This window comes from Acipenser ruthenus, chromosome 3, assembly GCF_902713425.1.
Source record: "Acipenser ruthenus chromosome 3, fAciRut3.2 maternal haplotype, whole genome shotgun sequence".
NCBI classification, from domain to species: Eukaryota; Metazoa; Chordata; class Actinopteri; order Acipenseriformes; family Acipenseridae; genus Acipenser; species Acipenser ruthenus.
In genome coordinates this window covers 99,862,880-99,889,972 of record NC_081191.1, presented here as the reverse complement: position 1 = coordinate 99,889,972, position 27,093 = coordinate 99,862,880, and the positions used below count along the sequence as shown (strand labels likewise).

General features: G+C 39.2%; 1 pseudogene; it reads right to left on the bottom strand.

Moving 5' to 3' along the window:
* Nucleotides 1-218: 218 nt before the first annotated feature.
* Nucleotides 219-26,732, bottom strand: LOC117394584 (uncharacterized; annotated as a pseudogene).
* Between the last annotated feature and the right edge of the window lie 361 nt (nt 26,733-27,093).

The following is a 27,093-nucleotide window of genomic DNA, read 5'->3' as shown; positions in this document are numbered from 1 at the left end:
ACACTCATAAGAGCAAAACGTGTCCATGTCATTATACAACGTGTTAATCAGAGTTTTCGAGAAGTTAAAAAGTATCCTTGTGTATATCTAAGTATAAAGTGTGTAAAGCCTTCATGTTATTTTAAAAATTATTTTAACCACAGTGGTGCAATCCGTGTAGAGCCGCGGCTGCGGCGGCGTGAGAGGAGGTTGGCGGGGGGATGGGATGCAGGTGTGTATCAGAAGTACAGTGGGTGCGTTAAGTAAGTGAGCGGCTCAGAGCGGCTCGGTAAAAGAATCAACTTGACTCGCTGAGTTCCGCTCCCGCTGAGCCGCTCAGAGCGTGAGCGGACAAACTGGACACCTGCAGGAAACAAGTGGAGATGACAAGCAGGATTGACAAATACGTTGGTCAAGAACGATGAACTAGTTTCGACTTATGAAGTTATGTATTAATTGGCTAAATAAGATGGTAAAATTGTTGTTTTCGAATTTGTATAATTTAATTTCATTTTTTTTTAAATGTAGAGCTGTTTTATAGTTATTAATGTATTATTATTATTATTATTATTATTATTATTATTATTATTATTATTATTAGGCTTGTAGTATTAATATTATTCATAATTCTCAATATTAATGTCGGTATTGCCGGTATCAAACACAGCCAGATATGAGGTTCAGTCCAAACAGAGCGCCAAACTCAGCGAGGTACAGCAGGGGACAGTAACTTCACACGGGGCTATTTTATCTACCATCACCTCAGAAACACAAACAAGCAAATCATTTTTAAAAGTCGCTCAGCGCTCTCTTGGAGCAGAGCGTTAAGTCATTTAAATCTGCTCAGTGTGCTTTCTGAGCGGCTCACTGAATGCATGCCTGCCACAGGGCTCCCCTGGGTCCTGAACCCTGCCGAGCACCGCCGGGGATTGCGGTAACCACACACCAGCCATGACTTTGGAAGACACTAAAGGCTTGCTGGCATAAGGTGGTTTAACAGTACAGTTTTGAGCTAAATACAGGAGAAAATCTGTCCCAGAAGATGTTCAGGATAAGGGTCCAAAATACGGGAGAGTTGACAGGTCTGAAAAAACTGAAGAATAATTACAGTAGAACTGGTCATATCCGATTGAAATGGCTCCAGGGGTCCATCGAATATGTGAAAATATCATAACTCAGAGGGAGTCGCCATAGCCTCGTTGCTTTATTAACACTGGGGCATTATAAATGAAAAATGTCAGGTACATTAATTTGTCTAAAACACCACAGTACGGGACTGCAGGTATACTAAACAAAGAAAAACAGTCAATTATTTTAGAAGCAAAAAATGACACAAAAAATGAATGGTATAAATTGACACTTCAACTTTTAAACCAATGCTTCTGACATGGCAAGTATTTTGAACTGCCTTACTCACAGTATCTTACTTACCTTTAAAAGAGCAGTACTTTTATTTGTGTTTGTTTAACACTTTCCTTCAATAAGCAGCGTGGGAATTCTATGTATAGCATTGTACAGAGGTTGTATTGGTACTTGTGCTACATTTTGTGCCCTCTTGTGGCAGAGTGGCGTTACTACAGCTTTAGTACATTGATACTGGTGCTATTTATTTGTAAATAACACGTGCTCAGTAAGTGCATACTGAACATTTTATGCTGAATCACCTGTCCAATTCTGTGGGTTTACAATTACTAAAGCAGTAACTTGACAAAGATTGAACAGCAAGGTTTGCTTGGTTTCTTAGAGCTTCTTAATTGTTCGGCAGTTAGGTCTTCAGTTTATGCCCCCACCTTTAATAAACTGGGCGGCGCTTGCTCTGCTCAGTAGCACATAAGTAAAGCAGTAGTTTCCACATTCATTTTCTCAAGCTTTACAACTGTTTCCAGGAAAACATGGCTCTGATTACTGCAGTGAAACACACGGCCCAGGGGCAGTTTTATCAGATGAAAGTCTGAAGTTACTTGCAGTTACAAGTTGCAGTTTTTGCATTTTTGCTTGTTTGTCTGTTTTTTATATAAGAGTTGAAGATTGAGTCTATATAAAAGTTATTTCCCTCTGTAACTATAAGGGATTGTTCAAAATTATCATCAAATACAGCAAGCGTATACGTAGACAATTATTTTCATGGGGGACTGGTCCCTGAACACCTGCTTGTCTATTCTATTTATTTCGATAATACTGCATTGGTATCACAGGAGTATGTATTCTATTCATCGATAATACTGCATTGGTATCACAGGATTATATTCTTGGGTTTATATTTGGTCAACTACAAATAAATTGCATGAAATATGTCTGCTTTTCTAGTCCCATTTTGAAATCAATTGAGTAATATTGCGTGACAGCCAACATTTTCTAATCTAGAATTGTGCACATTTTTGCATACCAGGGTATTATAGTATATCAAATAAAAACAATTTTTTCCACCATTGGACAATAAACTGTATTTTTTTTTAATGATAATTTGAATGGCAAATGGTACTATAAAACCAGCAGAATAAGCAGGAATGCTGTGCTGGAGATTCCAGACTGCTAAATATAACAAGTGTGATGCAAACTGGGAAAGGATGGGGAATTCCCCTTTCCACAGTCTGGAATACAGACAGTAACAACAGCCACTGCTGCTATGGCAGATCCAGATTTTACTGTCGAACGTGGCTCTGAACACTGGCACATGCGCTATCAAACACAAGGCCCAGGGGCAGAATCACATCACCAGGGCAATGTTATCTGGGTCTTCAAAGGCTGGCGATACCACAGGGTTGACAGTATACAGTTAACCAGCGCTAAGATAATGGAATAAGCAAACTGCAACAGGAACAATGCACAAGGCTTATCATTGCTACACAGTGGAAAATGAGGTCCAAGGTAATCAATCAGAAATATTATGGTTTAGAAGTGGAACAATGCACAGTATTTGTTAATTAAGCCTCACATAAGTGGAAATGGGCAGGGGGTATTCCACTATAAATGCATAAATGTAGTTGCAGCCACAGTGCAGTACTTTGAATTTCCTAAAATTTGTTGTTTTTGATAAATTACGAGAAATTATAAATTTCCATTGGGGTATGTAAACTTTTGACTACAACTGTATGCACAATAACTCTAAAACTTTGGTAAATCATATTGCAAATAGTGTATTGGCTGTTTAAGAAGTAGGGTCAGAATATCAGTATTTTATTTTAAAAGAAGAAAACACATTTATCCAGTGAATAAATTAATTAATTGAAAAAAAATATATATTGTTTGTATTATCTAGCACAACTACAGTTTTTATTTTAAAGAGGCTCTGGTTTAAAATGGGCTGTACTCACAATGCAGTTTGATATTCATAAAACTAGACTGCTTCTTTGCCAACACTCTAGGTGAGTTTCAGTAATATTTTCATTTTGTGAAAAAGATAAACAGACTGTGAGTCGTGCTCATATGTGTACAGATGGAGTATGGTGTATCATACCTCTGTGAATATCAGGGTCACGTCTTGTGTCAGCTTCTCTCAGCCTTGTGGACTGAAATAAGTCTTCAACTTGTATGATACACAAGTGATATTTTATGTCTAGCTTAAACTTTGATTTAAGGCTCTACACCTCCATATTCCATTTCGGTCACAGGAATATGATTTTTATACATTTGAGATTCTGATCTAATTATACTCCCATGATACTTAGAATAACACGCAATTGAAAATTGAATAACAGTACCATACACTAGCTGGAAATGACTTAGTGCAAAAGGAATGAACTCAGCAGATAATATGCAGACTTTGTTACTTCCTATTCTTTTTGTGTCTTTGCTGTTATAAAACATTACATCATCGATTTCCTTTGTAACAGGTTCTTGAAACTGGCATTGTCAAGAAATGACTGATGATTTACTGAGTCTAATCAACAGCTGATTAAATAATACTCTTGCTTTTGAAAGTAAACATTTTAAACCATAACTGATGCTGTTTTTGTGTTTGAGCAAATAAAGTATGTTAAAGTAATGAGCTGGAGATATCATACTGTTTGATAAGCTCAGTCTGGTTTAAGAAAGCCATGGGATTTGGACCTTTTGCACACAACATGCAAAATGCTGTAACCAAATGTTATTAATGACTCCTGTTACTTTAGCATATAACCCTGCCTTTACACTGGATATAATGCAACGGTGGACAGTTAAAACAGTCTCACACCAGGCAATGTGATCCATCCCTCCAAAGGCTGAGAATACCACTTACTGTACTGCAGGTGACAAGGCATCCTGAAGGATTGATGGGATTTGTAGTTTTCTTACAGTGTCTTGAAAAAGCCTTCACACCCTTGAACATTTTTCACATTCTACTGCCTAAAAAAATACAATTCAAAATGCATTAAAATAGGAGTTTGTTTCACTGATCTACACAACATCATCTACACTTTCAACGTGAAAGAACAATTATAGAAATATTCAAAACGTAATTAAAAATAAAAAGCCAAAAAGTCTTGATTGCATAAGTCTTCACACCCTTTGTCACAGCAAACCCAAATTAGCTCAGGTACAACAAATTGCCTTAACAAGGCACATATTAAGTTAAATAGAGCCCACCTGTGTCTAATCACAGTAGTTCAACTGATTTGAATACTCCTGGATGAAGAATCAAGTTGTTTCTGTTGTATGAAATGAATTTGAAGCAAATGGCAAAACATGGCGAACAAGGAGCTGGCAAAAGAACTCCGAGATAAAGTTATTGAAAGGTACAGATTGGGGGAAGGCTATAAGAAACTTTCAATGTCTTTGAATATCCCTTGGGGCACTGTCAGGTCCATCACTGTAAAGTGGAAACTGTTTGACACTACCAAGACACTGCCTTGATCAGGCCGTCCCTCCAAAGTCAGTAGCCGTGGCTTAAGGAAACTGCTGAGGGAGGTCACTGTGAGGCCTAAGATTACTTTAAAAGAACTCTCTGGGGGCTCCCGAGTGGCGCATCCAGTAAAGGCACTCCATGTGGAGTGCAGGATGTGCCCTATAGTCGGGACGTCGCGAGTTCGAGTCCAGGCTATTCCTTTGCCGACCGAGGACGTGAGCTTCCAGGGGACGGCGCTCAATTGGCCGCGCGCCGCCCTGGGGGGAGGGAGGGTTAGGTCGGCCATTGGCAATGACTAAATTATTTTAAAAAAATGCTGAGATTGGGGAAAATGTTGACTGTTCAACAATTTCAAGAGTACTCCACAAACATGGCCAGTATGGGAGGGTGGCAAGAAGGAAGCCACTGCTGAAAAAAAGCCATATGATGTGCCGCATAGCTCTTGCAAAGAAACACTTAGGGGACACTGCACGCATGTGGGAGAAGGTTTTGTGGTCTGATGAGACCAAAGTGGAACTTTTTGGTCTCAATGCTAAGCGATATGTGTGGCGTAAACCAAACACGGCACATTTCATATTTCATGAGATCGACTTTCTGGAACACATTGGCTATTTGAAAGATATGAATGTGAACTTCTTCATTTTCACTTCTCAGCAGACTTTGAGAAACAGAGAGGAACAGATGGTTATCACACACTACAACTATGTGCTTGGCATTGGAAACACGGCAGAGTTTTACCACTAAAGATGTGTCAAATGGAGGCAAAAGAACTAAAGCCTCACACTTATTTAGATTCTGCAGTAGACCACTGAATTCTGTTCCAACTATGGCATCCCATCTTGACTTTTTTGCTGCGAGTGCTAAAACTTTCAGCAAGCTTGACTCCGGTTCAGAGGATATGACACCTAACCTTCTCCGTTGTTTTAATTTGGGTAATGCATGATATAGTATTTCCCATGCCAGTATAAAGTAGGATAAACAAGGAGTTTCCATTAGGAAGGGAAGCTTTCTACTGTCATAACAGGCTGCCTCAGGAAGCACATCCTTAGAAGATGCAACAACTGGGTAGCATGAAGCTATGGGATCCCCTACCTTTAACTTTTTCACATCACTTCCCACTGCTGTAACTGTACCACTGAAGTCTAGAGCTAAAAGTTTGTGTTCATGAGCTGCATGTTTATTCCAGTACAGGGTTTGACCAAAATTCAAATCAGACAGGCTGACAGGAAAGTAATCAGATGAATGGACACATATCTTATTGAGCTGAACCTCTACAGTTTGCTTCTTAAGGTGTTTTTCATGATTACTGGTAGTGTTTGCATGTAGATCTGCCATTCTGTATGGATCTACTGTTTGGAGAACAAAACTTTCAGAACTGGAACGCAACATCCTTTGTTGGATGCTGCCTGAACTTTTAACAGGTGTGCGTATAATTCCAGATGTGTAAATCTGACTCTTGCTTATCATGATCTCTGGGTATTTTGATGTTTTGTATGATGTAATCGCTTGGGCCAGTGCTGAGATGTCCTCATTGCTTACAGAATGAATATCAATCAATTGAAAGGAGAGATCTGAAATTTCTGCAGCACATGCCCTGGTCATTCCACACAGTGTAAAGCCTGGATTAATGTGATCCACTGCCTTCTCTGTTGTTCTGTATGTGATGGTTCTGATGGGACATTTGGATTTCTTTTCCTTCAAGTCGCTGACAACCTGTCGATAAACTTCACAACAGTTTGCAAGGTTCTGCAACACTTTCTCTGTACTTAGCTCACTGAGGTTTTGAAATCCCCACAAGAACAAAACCTCCTCGTAGTCACTGTCTTGGGATGGCACAGTTGTTCAAAACTTTTCTGAATCTTTGTATGGAATAAATGTGGACTTGGGATGCAAGTGCTGTTGAAGGTATTTGGCCAGCCCTGTCTCATCTGCAAACACGAAGGCTTTGGGTCCTGTGCCTGAATTTATTACATATTTTAGAAGCAAAAAATGACACAAAAAATGAATGGTATAAATTGACACTTCAACTTTTAAACCAATGCTTCTGACATGGCAAGTATTTTGAACTGCCTTACTCACAGTATATTACTTACCTTTAAAAGAGCAGTACTTTTATTTGTGTTTGTTTAACACTTTCCTTCAATAAGCAGCGTGGGAATTCTATGTATAGCATTGTACAGAGGTTGTATTGGTACTTGTGCTACATTTTGTGCCCTCTTGTGGCAGAGTGGCGTTACTACAGCTTTAGTACATTGATACTGGTGCTATTTATTTGTAAATAACACGTGCTCAGTAAGTGCATACTGAACATTTTATGCTGAATCACCTGTCCAATTCTGTGGGTTTACAATTACTAAAGCAGTAACTTGACAAAGATTGAACAGCAAGGTTTGCTTGGTTTCTTAGAGCTTCTTAATTGTTCGGCAGTTAGGTCTTCAGTTTATGCCCCCACCTTTAATAAACTGGGCGGCGCTTGCTCTGCTCAGTAGCACATAAGTAAAGCAGTAGTTTCCACATTCATTTTCTCAAGCTTTACAACTGTTTCCAGGAAAACATGGCTCTGATTACTGCAGTGAAACACACGGCCCAGGGGCAGTTTTATCAGATGAAAGTCTGAAGTTACTTGCAGTTACAAGTTGCAGTTTTTGCATTTTTGCTTGTTTGTCTGTTTTTTATATAAGAGTTGAAGATTGAGTCTATATAAAAGTTATTTCCCTCTGTAACTATAAGGGATTGTTCAAAATTATCATCAAATACAGCAAGCGTATACGTAGACAATTATTTTCATGGGGGACTGGTCCCTGAACACCTGCTTGTCTATTCTATTTATTTCGATAATACTGCATTGGTATCACAGGAGTATGTATTCTATTCATCGATAATACTGCATTGGTATCACAGGATTATATTCTTGGGTTTATATTTGGTCAACTACAAATAAATTGCATGAAATATGTCTGCTTTTCTAGTCCCATTTTGAAATCAATTGAGTAATATTGCGTGACAGCCAACATTTTCTAATCTAGAATTGTGCACATTTTTGCATACCAGGGTATTATAGTATATCAAATAAAAACAATTTTTTCCACCATTGGACAATAAACTGTATTTTTTTTTAATGATAATTTGAATGGCAAATGGTACTATAAAACCAGCAGAATAAGCAGGAATGCTGTGCTGGAGATTCCAGACTGCTAAATATAACAAGTGTGATGCAAACTGGGAAAGGATGGGGAATTCCCCTTTCCACAGTCTGGAATACAGACAGTAACAACAGCCACTGCTGCTATGGCAGATCCAGATTTTACTGTCGAACGTGGCTCTGAACACTGGCACATGCGCTATCAAACACAAGGCCCAGGGGCAGAATCACATCACCAGGGCAATGTTATCTGGGTCTTCAAAGGCTGGCGATACCACAGGGTTGACAGTATACAGTTAACCAGCGCTAAGATAATGGAATAAGCAAACTGCAACAGGAACAATGCACAAGGCTTATCATTGCTACACAGTGGAAAATGAGGTCCAAGGTAATCAATCAGAAATATTATGGTTTAGAAGTGGAACAATGCACAGTATTTGTTAATTAAGCCTCACATAAGTGGAAATGGGCAGGGGGTATTCCACTATAAATGCATAAATGTAGTTGCAGCCACAGTGCAGTACTTTGAATTTCCTAAAATTTGTTGTTTTTGATAAATTACGAGAAATTATAAATTTCCATTGGGGTATGTAAACTTTTGACTACAACTGTATGCACAATAACTCTAAAACTTTGGTAAATCATATTGCAAATAGTGTATTGGCTGTTTAAGAAGTAGGGTCAGAATATCAGTATTTTATTTTAAAAGAAGAAAACACATTTATCCAGTGAATAAATTAATTAATTGAAAAAAAATATATATTGTTTGTATTATCTAGCACAACTACAGTTTTTATTTTAAAGAGGCTCTGGTTTAAAATGGGCTGTACTCACAATGCAGTTTGATATTCATAAAACTAGACTGCTTCTTTGCCAACACTCTAGGTGAGTTTCAGTAATATTTTCATTTTGTGAAAAAGATAAACAGACTGTGAGTCGTGCTCATATGTGTACAGATGGAGTATGGTGTATCATACCTCTGTGAATATCAGGGTCACGTCTTGTGTCAGCTTCTCTCAGCCTTGTGGACTGAAATAAGTCTTCAACTTGTATGATACACAAGTGATATTTTATGTCTAGCTTAAACTTTGATTTAAGGCTCTACACCTCCATATTCCATTTCGGTCACAGGAATATGATTTTTATACATTTGAGATTCTGATCTAATTATACTCCCATGATACTTAGAATAACACGCAATTGAAAATTGAATAACAGTACCATACACTAGCTGGAAATGACTTAGTGCAAAAGGAATGAACTCAGCAGATAATATGCAGACTTTGTTACTTCCTATTCTTTTTGTGTCTTTGCTGTTATAAAACATTACATCATCGATTTCCTTTGTAACAGGTTCTTGAAACTGGCATTGTCAAGAAATGACTGATGATTTACTGAGTCTAATCAACAGCTGATTAAATAATACTCTTGCTTTTGAAAGTAAACATTTTAAACCATAACTGATGCTGTTTTTGTGTTTGAGCAAATAAAGTATGTTAAAGTAATGAGCTGGAGATATCATACTGTTTGATAAGCTCAGTCTGGTTTAAGAAAGCCATGGGATTTGGACCTTTTGCACACAACATGCAAAATGCTGTAACCAAATGTTATTAATGACTCCTGTTACTTTAGCATATAACCCTGCCTTTACACTGGATATAATGCAACGGTGGACAGTTAAAACAGTCTCACACCAGGCAATGTGATCCATCCCTCCAAAGGCTGAGAATACCACTTACTGTACTGCAGGTGACAAGGCATCCTGAAGGATTGATGGGATTTGTAGTTTTCTTACAGTGTCTTGAAAAAGCCTTCACACCCTTGAACATTTTTCACATTCTACTGCCTAAAAAAATACAATTCAAAATGCATTAAAATAGGAGTTTGTTTCACTGATCTACACAACATCATCTACACTTTCAACGTGAAAGAACAATTATAGAAATATTCAAAACGTAATTAAAAATAAAAAGCCAAAAAGTCTTGATTGCATAAGTCTTCACACCCTTTGTCACAGCAAACCCAAATTAGCTCAGGTACAACAAATTGCCTTAACAAGGCACATATTAAGTTAAATAGAGCCCACCTGTGTCTAATCACAGTAGTTCAACTGATTTGAATACTCCTGGATGAAGAATCAAGTTGTTTCTGTTGTATGAAATGAATTTGAAGCAAATGGCAAAACATGGCGAACAAGGAGCTGGCAAAAGAACTCCGAGATAAAGTTATTGAAAGGTACAGATTGGGGGAAGGCTATAAGAAACTTTCAATGTCTTTGAATATCCCTTGGGGCACTGTCAGGTCCATCACTGTAAAGTGGAAACTGTTTGACACTACCAAGACACTGCCTTGATCAGGCCGTCCCTCCAAAGTCAGTAGCCGTGGCTTAAGGAAACTGCTGAGGGAGGTCACTGTGAGGCCTAAGATTACTTTAAAAGAACTCTCTGGGGGCTCCCGAGTGGCGCATCCAGTAAAGGCACTCCATGTGGAGTGCAGGATGTGCCCTATAGTCGGGACGTCGCGAGTTCGAGTCCAGGCTATTCCTTTGCCGACCGAGGACGTGAGCTTCCAGGGGACGGCGCTCAATTGGCCGCGCGCCGCCCTGGGGGGAGGGAGGGTTAGGTCGGCCATTGGCAATGACTAAATTATTTTAAAAAAATGCTGAGATTGGGGAAAATGTTGACTGTTCAACAATTTCAAGAGTACTCCACAAACATGGCCAGTATGGGAGGGTGGCAAGAAGGAAGCCACTGCTGAAAAAAAGCCATATGATGTGCCGCATAGCTCTTGCAAAGAAACACTTAGGGGACACTGCACGCATGTGGGAGAAGGTTTTGTGGTCTGATGAGACCAAAGTGGAACTTTTTGGTCTCAATGCTAAGCGATATGTGTGGCGTAAACCAAACACGGCACATTTCATATTTCATGAGATCGACTTTCTGGAACACATTGGCTATTTGAAAGATATGAATGTGAACTTCTTCATTTTCACTTCTCAGCAGACTTTGAGAAACAGAGAGGAACAGATGGTTATCACACACTACAACTATGTGCTTGGCATTGGAAACACGGCAGAGTTTTACCACTAAAGATGTGTCAAATGGAGGCAAAAGAACTAAAGCCTCACACTTATTTAGATTCTGCAGTAGACCACTGAATTCTGTTCCAACTATGGCATCCCATCTTGACTTTTTTGCTGCGAGTGCTAAAACTTTCAGCAAGCTTGACTCCGGTTCAGAGGATATGACACCTAACCTTCTCCGTTGTTTTAATTTGGGTAATGCATGATATAGTATTTCCCATGCCAGTATAAAGTAGGATAAACAAGGAGTTTCCATTAGGAAGGGAAGCTTTCTACTGTCATAACAGGCTGCCTCAGGAAGCACAACCTTAGAAGATGCAACAACTGGGTAGCATGAAGCTATGGGATCCCCTACCTTTAACTTTTTCACATCACTTCCCACTGCTGTAACTGTACCACTGAAGTCTAGAGCTAAAAGTTTGTGTTCATGAGCTGCATGTTTATTCCAGTACAGGGTTTGACCAAAATTCAAATCAGACAGGCTGACAGGAAAGTAATCAGATGAATGGACACATATCTTATTGAGCTGAACCTCTACAGTTTGCTTCTTAAGGTGTTTTTCATGATCACTGGTAGTGTTTGCATGTAGATCTGCCATTCTGTATGGATCTACTGTTTGGAGAACAAAACTTTCAGAACTGGAACGCAACATCCTTTGTTGGATGCTGCCTGAACTTTTAACAGGTGTGCGTATAATTCCAGATGTGTAAATCTGACTCTTGCTTATCATGATCTCTGGGTATTTTGATGTTTTGTATGATGTAATCGCTTGGGCCAGTGCTGAGATGTCCTCATTGCTTACAGAATGAATATCAATCAATTGAAAGGAGAGATCTGAAATTTCTGCAGCACATGCCCTGGTCATTCCACACAGTGTAAAGCCTGGATTAATGTGATCCACTGCCTTCTCTGTTGTTCTGTATGTGATGGTTCTGATGGGACATTTGGATTTCTTTTCCTTCAAGTCGCTGACAACCTGTCGATAAACTTCACAACAGTTTGCAAGGTTCTGCAACACTTTCTCTGTACTTAGCTCACTGAGGTTTTGAAATCCCCACAAGAACAAAACCTCCTCGTAGTCACTGTCTTGGGATGGCACAGTTGTTCAAAACTTTTCTGAATCTTTGTATGGAATAAATGTGGACTTGGGATGCAAGTGCTGTTGAAGGTATTTGGCCAGCCCTGTCTCATCTGCAAACACGAAGGCTTTGGGTCCTGTGCCTGAATTTATTACATATTTTAGAAGCAAAAAATGACACAAAAAATGAATGGTATAAATTGACACTTCAACTTTTAAACCAATGCTTCTGACATGGCAAGTATTTTGAACTGCCTTACTCACAGTATATTACTTACCTTTAAAAGAGCAGTACTTTTATTTGTGTTTGTTTAACACTTTCCTTCAATAAGCAGCGTGGGAATTCTATGTATAGCATTGTACAGAGGTTGTATTGGTACTTGTGCTACATTTTGTGCCCTCTTGTGGCAGAGTGGCGTTACTACAGCTTTAGTACATTGATACTGGTGCTATTTATTTGTAAATAACACGTGCTCAGTAAGTGCATACTGAACATTTTATGCTGAATCACCTGTCCAATTCTGTGGGTTTACAATTACTAAAGCAGTAACTTGACAAAGATTGAACAGCAAGGTTTGCTTGGTTTCTTAGAGCTTCTTAATTGTTCGGCAGTTAGGTCTTCAGTTTATGCCCCCACCTTTAATAAACTGGGCGGCGCTTGCTCTGCTCAGTAGCACATAAGTAAAGCAGTAGTTTCCACATTCATTTTCTCAAGCTTTACAACTGTTTCCAGGAAAACATGGCTCTGATTACTGCAGTGAAACACACGGCCCAGGGGCAGTTTTATCAGATGAAAGTCTGAAGTTACTTGCAGTTACAAGTTGCAGTTTTTGCATTTTTGCTTGTTTGTCTGTTTTTTATATAAGAGTTGAAGATTGAGTCTATATAAAAGTTATTTTCCTCTGTAACTATAAGGGATCGTTCAAAATTATCATCAAATACAGCAAGCGTATACGTAGACAATTATTTTCATGGGGGACTGGTCCCTGAACACCTGCTTGTCTATTCTATTTATTTCGATAATACTGCATTGGTATCACAGGAGTGTGTATTCTATTCATCGATAATACTGCATTGGTATCACAGGATTATATTCTTGGGTTTATATTTGGTCAACTACAAATAAATTGCACGAAATATGTCTGCTTTTCTAGTCCCATTTTGAAATCAATTGAGTAATATTGCGTGACAGCCAACATTTTCTAATCTAGAATTGTGCACATTTTTGCATACCAGGGTATTATAGTATATCAAATAAAAACAATTTTTTCCACCATTGGACAATAAACTGTATTTTTTTTTAATGAGAATTTGAATGGCAAATGGTACTATAAAACCAGCAGAATAAGCAGGAATGCTGTGCTGGAGATTCCAGACTGCTAAATATAACAAGTGTGATGCATACTGGGAAAGGATGGGGAATTCCCCTTTCCACAGTCTGGAATACAGACAGTAACAACAGCCACTGCTGCTATGGCAGATCCAGATTTTACTGTCGAACGTGGCTCTGAACACTGGCACATGTGCTATCAAACACAAGGCCCAGGGGCAGAATCACATCACCAGGGCAATGTTATCTGGGTCTTCAAAGGCTGGCGATACCACAGGGTTGACAGTATACAGTTAACCAGCGCTAAGATAATGGAATAAGCAAACTGCAACAGGAACAATGCACAAGGCTTATCATTGCTACACAGTGGGAAATGAGGTCCAAGGTAATCAATCAGAAATATTATGGTTTAGAAGTGGAACAATGCACAGTATTTGTTAATTAAGCCTCACATAAGTGGAAATGGGCAGGGGGTATTCCACTATAAATGCATAAATGTAGTTGCAGCCACAGTGCAGTACTTTGAATTTCCTAAAATGTGTTGTTTTTGATAAATTACGAGAAATTATAAATTTCCATTGGGGTATGTAAACTTTTGACTACAACTGTATGCACAATAACTCTAAAACTTTGGTAAATCATATTGCAAATAGTGTATTGGCTGTTTAAGAAGTAGGGTCAGAATATCAGTATTTTATTTTAAAAGAAGAAAACACATTTATCCAGTGAATAAATTAATTAATTGAAAAAAAAAATATATTGTTTGTATTATCTAGCACAACTACAGTTTTTATTTTAAAGAGGCTCTGGTTTAAAATGGGCTGTACTCACAATGCAGTTTGATATTCATAAAACTAGACTGCTTCTTTGCCAACACTAGGTGAGTTTCAGTAATATTTTCATTTTGTGAAAAAGATAAACAGACTGTGAGTCGTGCTCATGTGTGTACAGATGGAGTATGGTGTATCATACCTCTGTGAATATCAGGGTCACGTCTTGTGTCAGCTTCTCTCAGCCTTGTGGACTGAAATAAGTCTTCAACTTGTATGATACACAAGTGATATTTTATGTCTAGCTTAAACTTTGATTTAAGGCTCTACACCTCCATATTCCATTTCGGTCACAGGAATATGATTTTTATACATTTGAGATTCTGATCTAATTATACTCCCATGATACTTAGAATAACACGCAATTGAAAATTGAATAACAGTACCATACACTAGCTGGAAATGACTTAGTGCAAAAGGAATGAACTCAGCAGATAATATGCAGACTTTGTTACTTCCTATTCTTTTTGTGTCTTTGCTGTTATAAAACATTACATCATCGATTTCCTTTGTAACAGGTTCTTGAAACTGGCATTGTCAAGAAATGACTGATGATTTACTGAGTCTAATCAACAGCTGATTAAATAATACTCTTGCTTTTGAAAGTAAACATTTTAAACCATAACTGATGCTGTTTTTGTGTTTGAGCAAATAAAGTATGTTAAAGTAATGAGCTGGAGATATCATACTGTTTGATAAGCTCAGTCTGGTTTAAGAAAGCCATGGGATTTGGACCTTTTGCACACAACATGCAAAATGCTGTAACCAAATGTTATTAATGACTCCTGTTACTTTAGCATATAACCCTGCCTTTACACTGGATATAATGCAACGGTGGACAGTTAAAACAGTCCCACACCAGGCAATGTGATCCATCCCTCCAAAGGCTGAGAATACCACTTACTGTACTGCAGGTGACAAGGCGTCCTGAAGGATTGATGGGATTTGTAGTTTTCTTACAGTGTCTTGAAAAAGCCTTCACACCCTTGAACATTTTTCACATTCTACTGCCTAAAAAAATACAATTCAAAATGCATTAAAATAGGAGTTTGTTTCACTGATCTACACAACATCATCTACACTTTCAACGTGAAAGAACAATTATATAAATATTCAAAAAGTAATTAAAAATAAAAAGCCAAAAAGTCTTGATTGCATAAGTCTTCACACCCTTTGTCACAGCAAACCCAAATTAGCTCAGGTACAACAAATTGCCTTAACAAGGCACATATTAAGTTAAATAGAGCCCACCTGTGTCTAATCACAGTAGTTCAACTGATTTGAATACTCCTGGATGAAGAATCAAGTTGTTTCTGTTGTATGAAATGAATTTGAAGCAAATGGCAAAACATGGCGAACAAGGAGCTGGCAAAAGAACTCCGAGATAAAGTTATTGAAAGGTACAGATTGGGGGAAGGCTATAAGAAACTTTCAATGTCTTTGAATATCCCTTGGGGCACTGTCAGGTCCATCACTGTAAAGTGGAAACTGTTTGACACTACCAAGACACTGCCTTGATCAGGCCGTCCCTCCAAAGTCAGTAGCCGTGGCTTAAGGAAACTGCTGAGGGAGGTCACTGTGAGGCCTAAGATTACTTTAAAAGAACTCTCTGGGGGCTCCCGAGTGGCGCATCCAGTAAAGGCACTCCATGTGGAGTGCAGGATGTGCCCTATAGTCGGGACGTCGCGAGTTCGAGTCCAGGCTATTCCTTTGCCGACCGAGGACGTGAGCTTCCAGGGGACGGCGCTCAATTGGCCGCGCGCCGCCCTGGGGGGAGGGAGGGTTAGGTCGGCCATTGGCAATGACTAAATTATTTTAAAAAAATGCTGAGATTGGGGAAAATGTTGACTGTTCAACAATTTCAAGAGTACTCCACAAACATGGCCAGTATGGGAGGGTGGCAAGAAGGAAGCCACTGCTGAAAAAAAGCCATATGATGTGCCGCATAGCTCTTGCAAAGAAACACTTAGGGGACACTGCACGCATGTGGGAGAAGGTTTTGTGGTCTGATGAGACCAAAGTGGAACTTTTTGGTCTCAATGCTAAGCGATATGTGTGGCGTAAACCAAACACGGCACATTTCATATTTCATGAGATCGACTTTCTGGAACACATTGGCTATTTGAAAGATATGAATGTGAACTTCTTCATTTTCACTTCTCAGCAGACTTTGAGAAACAGAGAGGAACAGATGGTTATCACACACTACAACTATGTGCTTGGCATTGGAAACACGGCAGAGTTTTACCACTAAAGATGTGTCAAATGGAGGCAAAAGAACTAAAGCCTCACACTTATTTAGATTCTGCAGTAGACCACTGAATTCTGTTCCAACTATGGCATCCCATCTTGACTTTTTTGCTGCGAGTGCTAAAACTTTCAGCAAGCTTGACTCCGGTTCAGAGGATATGACACCTAACCTTCTCCGTTGTTTTAATTTGGGTAATGCATGATATAGTATTTCCCATGCCAGTATAAAGTAGGATAAACAAGGAGTTTCCATTAGGAAGGGAAGCTTTCTACTGTCATAACAGGCTGCCTCAGGAAGCACAACCTTAGAAGATGCAACAACTGGGTAGCATGAAGCTATGGGATCCCCTACCTTTAACTTTTTCACATCACTTCCCACTGCTGTAACTGTACCACTGAAGTCTAGAGCTAAAAGTTTGTGTTCATGAGCTGCATGTTTATTCCAGTACAGGGTTTGACCAAAATTCAAATCAGACAGGCTGACAGGAAAGTAATCAGATGAATGGACACATATCTTATTGAGCTGAACCTCTACAGTTTGCTTCTTAAGGTGTTTTTCATGATCACTGGTAGTGTTTGCATGTAGATCTGCCATTCTGTATGGATCTACTGTTTGGAGAACAAAACTTTCAGAACTGGAACGCAACATCCTTTGTTGGATGCTGCCTGAACTTTTAACAGGTGTGCGTATAATTCCAGATGTGTAAATCTGACTCTTGCTTATCATGATCTCTGGGTATTTTGATGTTTTGTATGATGTAATCGCTTGGGCCAGTGCTGAGATGTCCTCATTGCTTACAGAATGAATATCAATCAATTGAAAGGAGAGATCTGAAATTTCTGCAGCACATGCCCTGGTCATTCCACACAGTGTAAAGCCTGGATTAATGTGATCCACTGCCTTCTCTGTTGTTCTGTATGTGATGGTTCTGATGGGACATTTGGATTTCTTTTCCTTCAAGTCGCTGACAACCTGTCGATAAACTTCACAACAGTTCACAAGGTTCTGCAACACTTTCTCTGTACTTAGCTCACTGAGGTTTTGAAATCCCCACAAGAACAAAACCTCCTCGTAGTCACTGTCTTGGGATGGCACAGTTGTTCAAAACTTTTCTGAATCTTTGTATGGAATAAATGTGGACTTGGGATGCAAGTGCTGTTGAAGGTATTTGGCCAGGCCTGTCTCATCTGCAAACACGAAGGCTTTGGGTCCTGTGCCTGAATTTATTACATATTTTAGAAGCAAAAAATGACACAAAAAATGAATGGTATAAATTGACACTTCAACTTTTAAACCAATGCTTCTGACATGGCAAGTATTTTGAACTGCCTTACTCACAGTATATTACTTACCTTTAAAAGAGCAGTACTTTTATTTGTGTTTGTTTAACACTTTCCTTCAATAAGCAGCGTGGGAATTCTATGTATAGCATTGTACAGAGGTTGTATTGGTACTTGTGCTACATTTTGTGCCCTCTTGTGGCAGAGTGGCGTTACTACAGCTTTAGTACATTGATACTGGTGCTATTTATTTGTAAATAACACGTGCTCAGTAAGTGCATACTGAACATTTTATGCTGAATCACCTGTCCAATTCTGTGGGTTTACAATTACTAAAGCAGTAACTTGACAAAGATTGAACAGCAAGGTTTGCTTGGTTTCTTAGAGCTTCTTAATTGTTCGGCAGTTAGGTCTTCAGTTTATGCCCCCACCTTTAATAAACTGGGCGGCGCTTGCTCTGCTCAGTAGCACATAAGTAAAGCAGTAGTTTCCACATTCATTTTCTCAAGCTTTACAACTGTTTCCAGGAAAACATGGCTCTGATTACTGCAGTGAAACACACGGCCCAGGGGCAGTTTTATCAGATGAAAGTCTGAAGTTACTTGCAGTTACAAGTTGCAGTTTTTGCATTTTTGCTTGTTTGTCTGTTTTTTATATAAGAGTTGAAGATTGAGTCTATATAAAAGTTATTTTCCTCTGTAACTATAAGGGATCGTTCAAAATTATCATCAAATACAGCAAGCGTATACGTAGACAATTATTTTCATGGGGGACTGGTCCCTGAACACCTGCTTGTCTATTCTATTTATTTCGATAATACTGCATTGGTATCACAGGAGTGTGTATTCTATTCATCGATAATACTGCATTGGTATCACAGGAGTGTGTATTCTATTCATCGATAATACTGCATTGGTATCACAGGAGTGTGTATTCTATTCATCGATAATACTGCATTGGTATCACAGGATTATATTCTTGGGTTTATATTTGGTCAACTACAAATAAATTGCATGAAATATGTCTGCTTTTCTAGTCCCATTTTGAAATCAATTGAGTAATATTGCGTGACAGCCAACATTTTCTAATCTAGAATTGTGCACATTTTTGCATACCAGGGTATTATAGTATATCAAATAAAAACAATTTTTTCCACCATTGGACAATAAACTGTATTTTTTTTTAATGAGAATTTGAATGGCAAATGGTACTATAAAACCAGCAGAATAAGCAGGAATGCTGTGCTGGAGATTCCAGACTGCTAAATATAACAAGTGTGATGCATACTGGGAAAGGATGGGGAATTCCCCTTTCCACAGTCTGGAATACAGACAGTAACAACAGCCACTGCTGCTATGGCAGATCCAGATTTTACTGTCGAACGTGGCTCTGAACACTGGCACATGCGCTATCAAACACAAGGCCCAGGGGCAGAATCACATCACCAGGGCAATGTTATCTGGGTCTTCAAAGGCTGGCGATACCACAGGGTTGACAGTATACAGTTAACCAGCGCTAAGATAATGGAATAAGCAAACTGCAACAGGAACAATGCACAAGGCTTATCATTGCTACACAGTGGGAAATGAGGTCCAAGGTAATCAATCAGAAATATTATGGTTTAGAAGTGGAACAATGCACAGTATTTGTTAATTAAGCCTCACATAAGTGGAAATGGGCAGGGGGTATTCCACTATAAATGCATAAATGTAGTTGCAGCCACAGTGCAGTACTTTGAATTTCCTAAAATGTGTTGTTTTTGATAAATTACGAGAAATTATAAATTTCCATTGGGGTATGTAAACTTTTGACTACAACTGTATGCACAATAACTCTAAAACTTTGGTAAATCATATTGCAAATAGTGTATTGGCTGTTTAAGAAGTAGGGTCAGAATATCAGTATTTTATTTTAAAAGAAGAAAACACATTTATCCAGTGAATAAATTAATTAATTGAAAAAAAATATATATTGTTTGTATTATCTAGCACAACTACAGTTTTTATTTTAAAGAGGCTCTGGTTTAAAATGGGCTGTACTCACAATGCAGTTTGATATTCATAAAACTAGACTGCTTCTTTGCCAACACTCTAGGTGAGTTTCAGTAATATGAAACTTCATTTTGTGAAAAAGATAAACAGACTGTGAGTCGTGCTCATGTGTGTACAGATGGAGTATGGTGTATCATACCTCTGTGAATATCAGGGTCACGTCTTGTGTCAGCTTCTCTCAGCCTTGTGGACTGAAATAAGTCCTCAGCTGATTAAATAATACTCTTGCTTTTGAAAGTAAACATTTTAAACCATAACTGATGCTGTTTTTGTGTATGAGCAAATAAAGTATGTTAAAGTAATGAACTGGAGATATCATACTGTTTGATAAGCTCAGTCTGGTTTAAGAAAGCCATGGGATTTGGACCTTTTGCACACAACATGCAAAATGCTGTAACCAAGTGTTATTAATGACTCCTGTTACTTTAGCATATAACCCTGCCTTTACACTGGATATAATGCAACGGTGGACAGTTAAAACAGTCCCACACCAGGCAATGTGATCCATCCCTCCAAAGGCTGAGAATACCACTTACTGTACTGCAGGTGACAAGGCGTCCTGAAGGATTGATGGGATTTGTAGTTTTCTTACAGTGTCTTGAAAAAGCCTTCACACCCTTGAACATTTTTCACATTCTACTGCCTAAAAAAATACAATTCAAAATGCATTAAAATAGGAGTTTGTTTCACTGATCTACACAACATCATCTACACTTTCAACGTGAAAGAACAATTATAGAAATATTCAAAAAGTAATTAAAAATAAAAAGCCAAAAAGTCTTGATTGCATAAGTCTTCACACCCTTTGTCACAGCAAACCCAAATTAGCTCAGGTACAACAAATTGCCTTAACAAGGCACATATTAAGTTAAATAGAGCCCACCTGTGTCTAATCACAGTAGTTCAACTGATTTGAATACTCCTGGATGAAGAATCAAGCTGTTTCTGTTGTATGAAATGAATTTGAAGCAAATGGCAAAACATGGCGAACAAGGAGCTGGCACAAGAACTCCGAGATAAAGTTATTGAAAGGTACAGATTGGGGGAAGGCTATAAGAAACTTTCAATGTCTTTGAATATCCCTTGGGGCACTGTCAGGTCCATCACTGTAAAGTGGAAACTGTTTGGCACCACCAAGACACTGCCTTGATCAGGCCGTCCCTCCAAAGTCAGTAGCCATGGCTTAAGGAAACTGCTGAGGGAGGTCACTGTGAGGCCTAAGATTACTTTAAAAGAACTCTCTGGGGGCTCCCGAGTGGCGCATCCAGTAAAGGCACTCCATGTGGAGTGCAGGATGTGCCCTATAGTCGGGACGTCGCGAGTTCGAGTCCAGGCTATTCCTTTGCCGACCGAGGACGTGAGCTTCCAGGGGACGGCGCTCAATTGGCCGCGCGCCGCCCTGGGGGGAGGGAGGGTTAGGTCGGCCATTGGCAATGACTAAATTATTTTTAAAAAATGCTGAGATTGGGGAAAATGTTGACTGTTCAACAATTTCAAGAGTACTCCACAAACATGGCCAGTATGGGAGGGTGGCAAGAAGGAAGCCACTGCTGAAAAAAAGCCATATGATGTGCCGCATAGCTCTTGCAAAGAAACACTTAGGGGACACCTCATGCATGTGGGAGAAGGTTTTGTGGTCTGATGAGACCAAAGTGGAACTTTTTGGTCTCAATGCTAAGCGATATGTGTGGCGTAAACCAAACACGGCACATTTCATATTTCATGAGATCGACTTTCTGGAACACATTGGCTATTTGAAGGATATGAATGTGAACTTCTTCATTTTCACTTCTCAGCAGACTCTGAGAAACAGAGAGGAACAGATGGTTATCACACACTACAACTATGTGCTTGGCATTGGAAACACGGCAGAGTTTTACCACTAAAGATGTGTCAAATGGAGGCAAAAGAACTAAAGCCTCACACTTATTTAGATTCTGCAGTAGACCACTGAATTCTGTTCCAACTATGGCATCCCATCTTGACTTTTTTTCTGCGAGTGCTAAAACTTTCAGCAAGCTTGACTCCGGTTCAGAGGATATGACACCTAACCTTCTCCGTTGTTTTAATTTGGGTAATGCATGATATAGTATTTCCCATGCCAGTATAAAGTAGGATAAACAAGGAGTTTCCATTAGGAAGGGAAGCTTTCTACTGTCATAACAGGCAGCCTCAGGAAGCACAACCTTAGAAGATGCAACAACTGGGTAGCATGAAGCTATGGGATCCCCTACCTTTAACTTTTTCACATCACTTCCCACTGCTGTAACTGTACCACTGAAGTCTAGAGCTAAAAGTTTGTGTTCATGAGCTGCATGTTTATTCCAGTACAGGGTTTGACCAAAATTCAAATCAGACAGGCTGACAGGAAAGTAATCAGATGAATGGACACATATCTTATTGAGCTGAACCTCTACAGTTTGCTTCTTAAGGTGTTTTTCATGATCACTGGTAGTGTTTGCATGTAGATCTGCCATTCTGTATGGATCTACTGTTTGGAGAACAAAACTTTCAGAACTGGAACGCAACATCCTTTGTTGGATGCTGCCTGAACTTTTAACAGGTGTGCGTATAATTCCAGATGTGTAAATCTGACCCTTGCTTATCATGACCTCTGGGTATTTTGATGTTTTGTATGATGTAATCGCTTGGGCCAGTGCTGAGATGTCCTCATTGCTTACAGAATGAATATCAATCAATTGAAAGGAGAGATCTGAAATTTCTGCAGCACATGCCCTGGTCATTCCACACAGTGTAAAGCCTGGATTAATGTGATCCACTGCCTTCTCTGTTGTTCTGTATGCGATGGTTCTGATGGGACATTTGGATTTCTTTTCCTTCAAGTCGCTGACAACCTGTCGATAAACTTCACAACAGTTCACAAGGTTCTGCAACACTTTCTCTGTACTTAGCTCACTGAGGTTTTGAAATCCCCACAAGAACAAAACCTCCTCGTAGTCACTGTCTTGGGATGGCACAGTTGTTAAAAACTTTTCTGAATCTTTGTATGGAATAAATGTGGACTTGGGATGCAAGTGCTGTTGAAGGTATTTGGCCAGGCCTGTCTCATCTGCAAACACGAAGGCTTTGGGTCCTGTGCCTGAATTTATTACATCAGTGACTTCTTTCCACTCATTTTGGAAGAAGAATTCCTTTGTAACTGAGGATCTGCTTCTTAAAAATGTAATCTGTACATGTTTCAGTTCAACTAAAAGAAATCCTTCTTTATCAGTGAACCCTCCACACACTTCAATGTAATCAGTTGCCACCACGGTTGTTCTTAAGTACATGAACATTTCTTCTTGCAGTGGTTGAGATACTATCAAACTGCCAACAGCAGAAGGAAACCCAGGTCTTGATTTAAAGCCATTTGCTGTAACAATAGCTGTCAACTGTAAGTAATGATCTAAAACGATTGGATTAATGCAGTACGCGTGCATATCTGCAACCATTTCAACAGCTTCCTTAAACTATTTCCCATAATGCACATCACCAAGAAGTCTGAAAACTGACCCATACTGGAACCCTATGTTAGACAGCTCTTCATAAACTTTTTCAGAATGCATTACTGACATACATCTTTTATAGATGTGTCCCAGCAGTATATTCTTTTCTTCAGTTTTGCTTTCAATGTAATGTTGGATTTTGCCGGATACATAACTTGCCACTTGAGACCTAATTTTAAATGTGGTCTGGTTTTTATGTTGATCCAGAAGAACATGTATCTTAAGGAAACTAATGCTGAGCTGCATAGAACTTAGAAGCAGCTTTTTATTATTATTATTTGTTTATTTAGCAGAAGCCTTTATCCAAGGCAACTTACAGAGACTAGCGTGTGTGAACTATGCATCAGCTGCAGAGTCACTTACAACTACGTCTCACCTGAAAGACGGAGCACAAGGAGGTTAAGTGACTTGCTCAGGGTCACACAATGAGTCAGTGGCTGAGGTGGGATTTGAACCGGGACCTCCTGGTTACAAGCCCTTTTCTTTAACCACTGGACCACACAGCTTTGGTCTGAAACTTGCCATGGCAGATGCTAGCCTAATTCCACATAGAAAGAATCAGGGACTATAACAACAACATTATTTTTATGCTCATAAATGTATGGTGTTGCATCTCTTGATATGATACAGGTGAATTCCTTTCTATCATTTCTTGCATTGCTTATCACTGGATGATGAGAACTTGCCACACTTTCACTGTCCTGATATGCTGACTCCAAATACATCTATTTCTTGATACTGTCAAACTGATACCTTGGGCAGGGTATACGTAGAGTCTCATATCCTTTGTAGAATTCTTCCCAATCCACTTCTGACCCCAACTTGAATACCTTTGACACAACTGTAAGCAGAGTCTCATAGTCTTTGTCAGGCTGCACAGATGGAAACACTGGAGTCCCATTCCCTACAGTCTCTATAATATTCCTCTGCAGGGCCCTTCTTGGACCTATCTCTACAAAAACAACATGTTTCTTCCCAGCCGCTGCTGTTTTCACTGCCTGTTCAAACGCAACGGCTTCTCCAATGTTCTTGGCCCAGTACTGGCCTGTGGTAAAATCTCCTTCAGTAGCTAAATGTCCTGTTACTGTAGAAAACAACTCTACTTCCATTTCCCTTTCTTGTAAGAGGCCTATCTTGTCCTGTATAGGGTTCAAAATGGGCTCCATCATGTGACTGTGGTATGCAGCTGGGACATCTAGAACATGAAGGAATAGGTTCTTGAATGATGTTGACAGTTTCTGATGAAGACCATCTATAGCTTCAGACTCACCTGACAAGGTGCATGACTGAGGGCTGTTGAAGGCAGCAATGCAAGCTTTCCCTGAATAAGCAGGAAGAAACTGTGCCACTTCTGACACGGGTATGTTTCCAACAACAAGCATTTTCCCTCCAGTGACCTTGGACTGCAAAGTACTGCGGAAATAAATTACCAGCATCATGAAGGGACAGCAATCCAGAACAATGTGCAGCAGCAACCTCACCCACAGAATGCCCAACTATACAGTGCCTTGCATAAGTATTCACCCCCCTTGGACTTTTCCACACTTTGTAGTGTTACAACCTGGAATTAAAATGGATTTAATTAGGATTTTTTGTCACTGATCTACACAAAGTAGTCCATAATGTCGAAGTGGGGAAAAAAATCTACATATTTTTCAAAATTATTTACAAATAAAAAACTGAAAAGTCTTGATTGCATAAGTATTCACCCCCTTTGCTGTGACACCCCTAAATAAGCTCCGGTGCAACCAATTGCCTTCAGAAGTCACATAATTAGTTGAATGGAGTCCACCTGTGTGCAATTAAAGTGTCACATGATCTCCAATTAAATACACCTGTTTCTGGAAGGCCCCAGAATTTGTTAGAGAGCATATCTAAACAAACAACATCATGAAGACCATGGAGCTATCAAAACAAGTCTGGGATAAAGTTCTGGAGAAGCACCAATCAGGGTTGGGTTATAAAAAAAAATCCCAAACTTTGAACATCCCCCGGAGCACCGTTAAATCCATTATTAAAAAATGGAAAGAATATGGCACAACCGCGACTCTGCCTAGAGAGGGCTGTCCACCAAAACTCAGTGACCAGGTAAGGAGGGAATTAGTCAGAGAAGCAACCAAGAGGCCAATGGTAACTCTGAAGGAGCTGGAGAGATCCACAGCTGAGATGGGAGAAACCGTCCATGGGACAACTATAACCCGGACGCTCCACAAAGCTGGGCTTTATGGAAGAGTGGCGAGAAGAAAGCCATTGCTGAAAAAAACCCATATCAAATCCCGTTTGGATTTTGCCAAAAGGCATGTGGGAGACACAGCAAACATGTGGAAAAAGGTTCTCTGGTCTGATGAGACCAAAATTGAACTTTTTGGCCTTAGTACAAAACGCTATGTGTTTCGCAAAGCCAACACTGCTCATCACCCTGAGAACACCATCCCCACGGTGAAGCATGGTAGTGGCAGCATCATGTTATGGGAATGCTTTTCATTGGCAGGGACTGGGAAACTGGTCAGGATTGAGGACAAGATGGATGGAACCAAATACAGGGAAATTCTAGAGGAAAACCTGTTTCAGTCTACAAGAGTCCTGGGACTGGGGCGGAGGTTCACCTTCCAGCAGGACAATGACCCTAAACACACAGCCAAAGCTACACTGGAGTGGTTTAAAAACAAGAACCTGAATGTCTTAGAATGGCCCAGTCAAAGCCCAGACCTCAATCCGATTGAGAATCTGTGGCAAGACTTGAAAATTGCTGTTCACCAACGGTGACAGAGCTTGAGCAATTTTGCCAAGAAGAATGGGCAAAAATTGCAGGATCCAGATGTACAAAGCTGGTAGAGACTTACCCAAGAAGACAGCTGTAATTGCTGCCAAAGGTGCTTCTACCAAGTATTGACTCAGGGGGGTGAATACTTATGCAAGGCACTGTATATATATATATATATATATATATATATATATATATATATATATATATATATATATATATAAAATAATACATGGTCTTCAGTACATCACGAAAAAATGTTTAATCGAGGGGTTATGTGACTACTTATCCTATGTAGGTGCATTTGAAATAATACAAAAGTTAATAACTTTAAACAGTGCAGTAGTTACAGTGAAGTTGTACAGGTGTTCAATGTACGAGGACGAAGAGGCTGTTGCTATGATACGGTTTCTAAGGTAACTGTAACCTCTAAACTTCCTGCAAAGGTACGTCGGTATTACCTTGAATGTTATTGATGAGACACACACACACACACTGGTAAAATTGTAAATTGTGCATCTACCAAAGGTTTACTGTACCTCTCTGTGCTTTCCCATGTTCATCTGTGCTTTCAGACCATTCTGCCTTTTAGCTGTACTGTGTTCTTGACCCATAACAAGTATGGTCACTAGGTGACAACTTTGAGGAAGTAATGATTTTGTGTTGATTGTAGTCATCTAAGATATAATATATTTTAAAGACAATAAAAACACTACACTCTTCTTGTTTTTAATTTATTCAATTAATTCAAGTTACATAAAACACACAAACATTACATAAATATATTGTTTTACATAAAAGAGTATGTATCTCCTTTATAATAATACATTATCTAAAAAGTGTAATTTTTATTTATTCTTTTTTTTTTTTTTTTTTTTTTTTTTTACAAATTTTACAAGTAATTACAGCTGGCAGTACAGTACTCCACATCTGAAACTAGTCAATCAAACGATGCAGCATAAACAACTTTTTGTT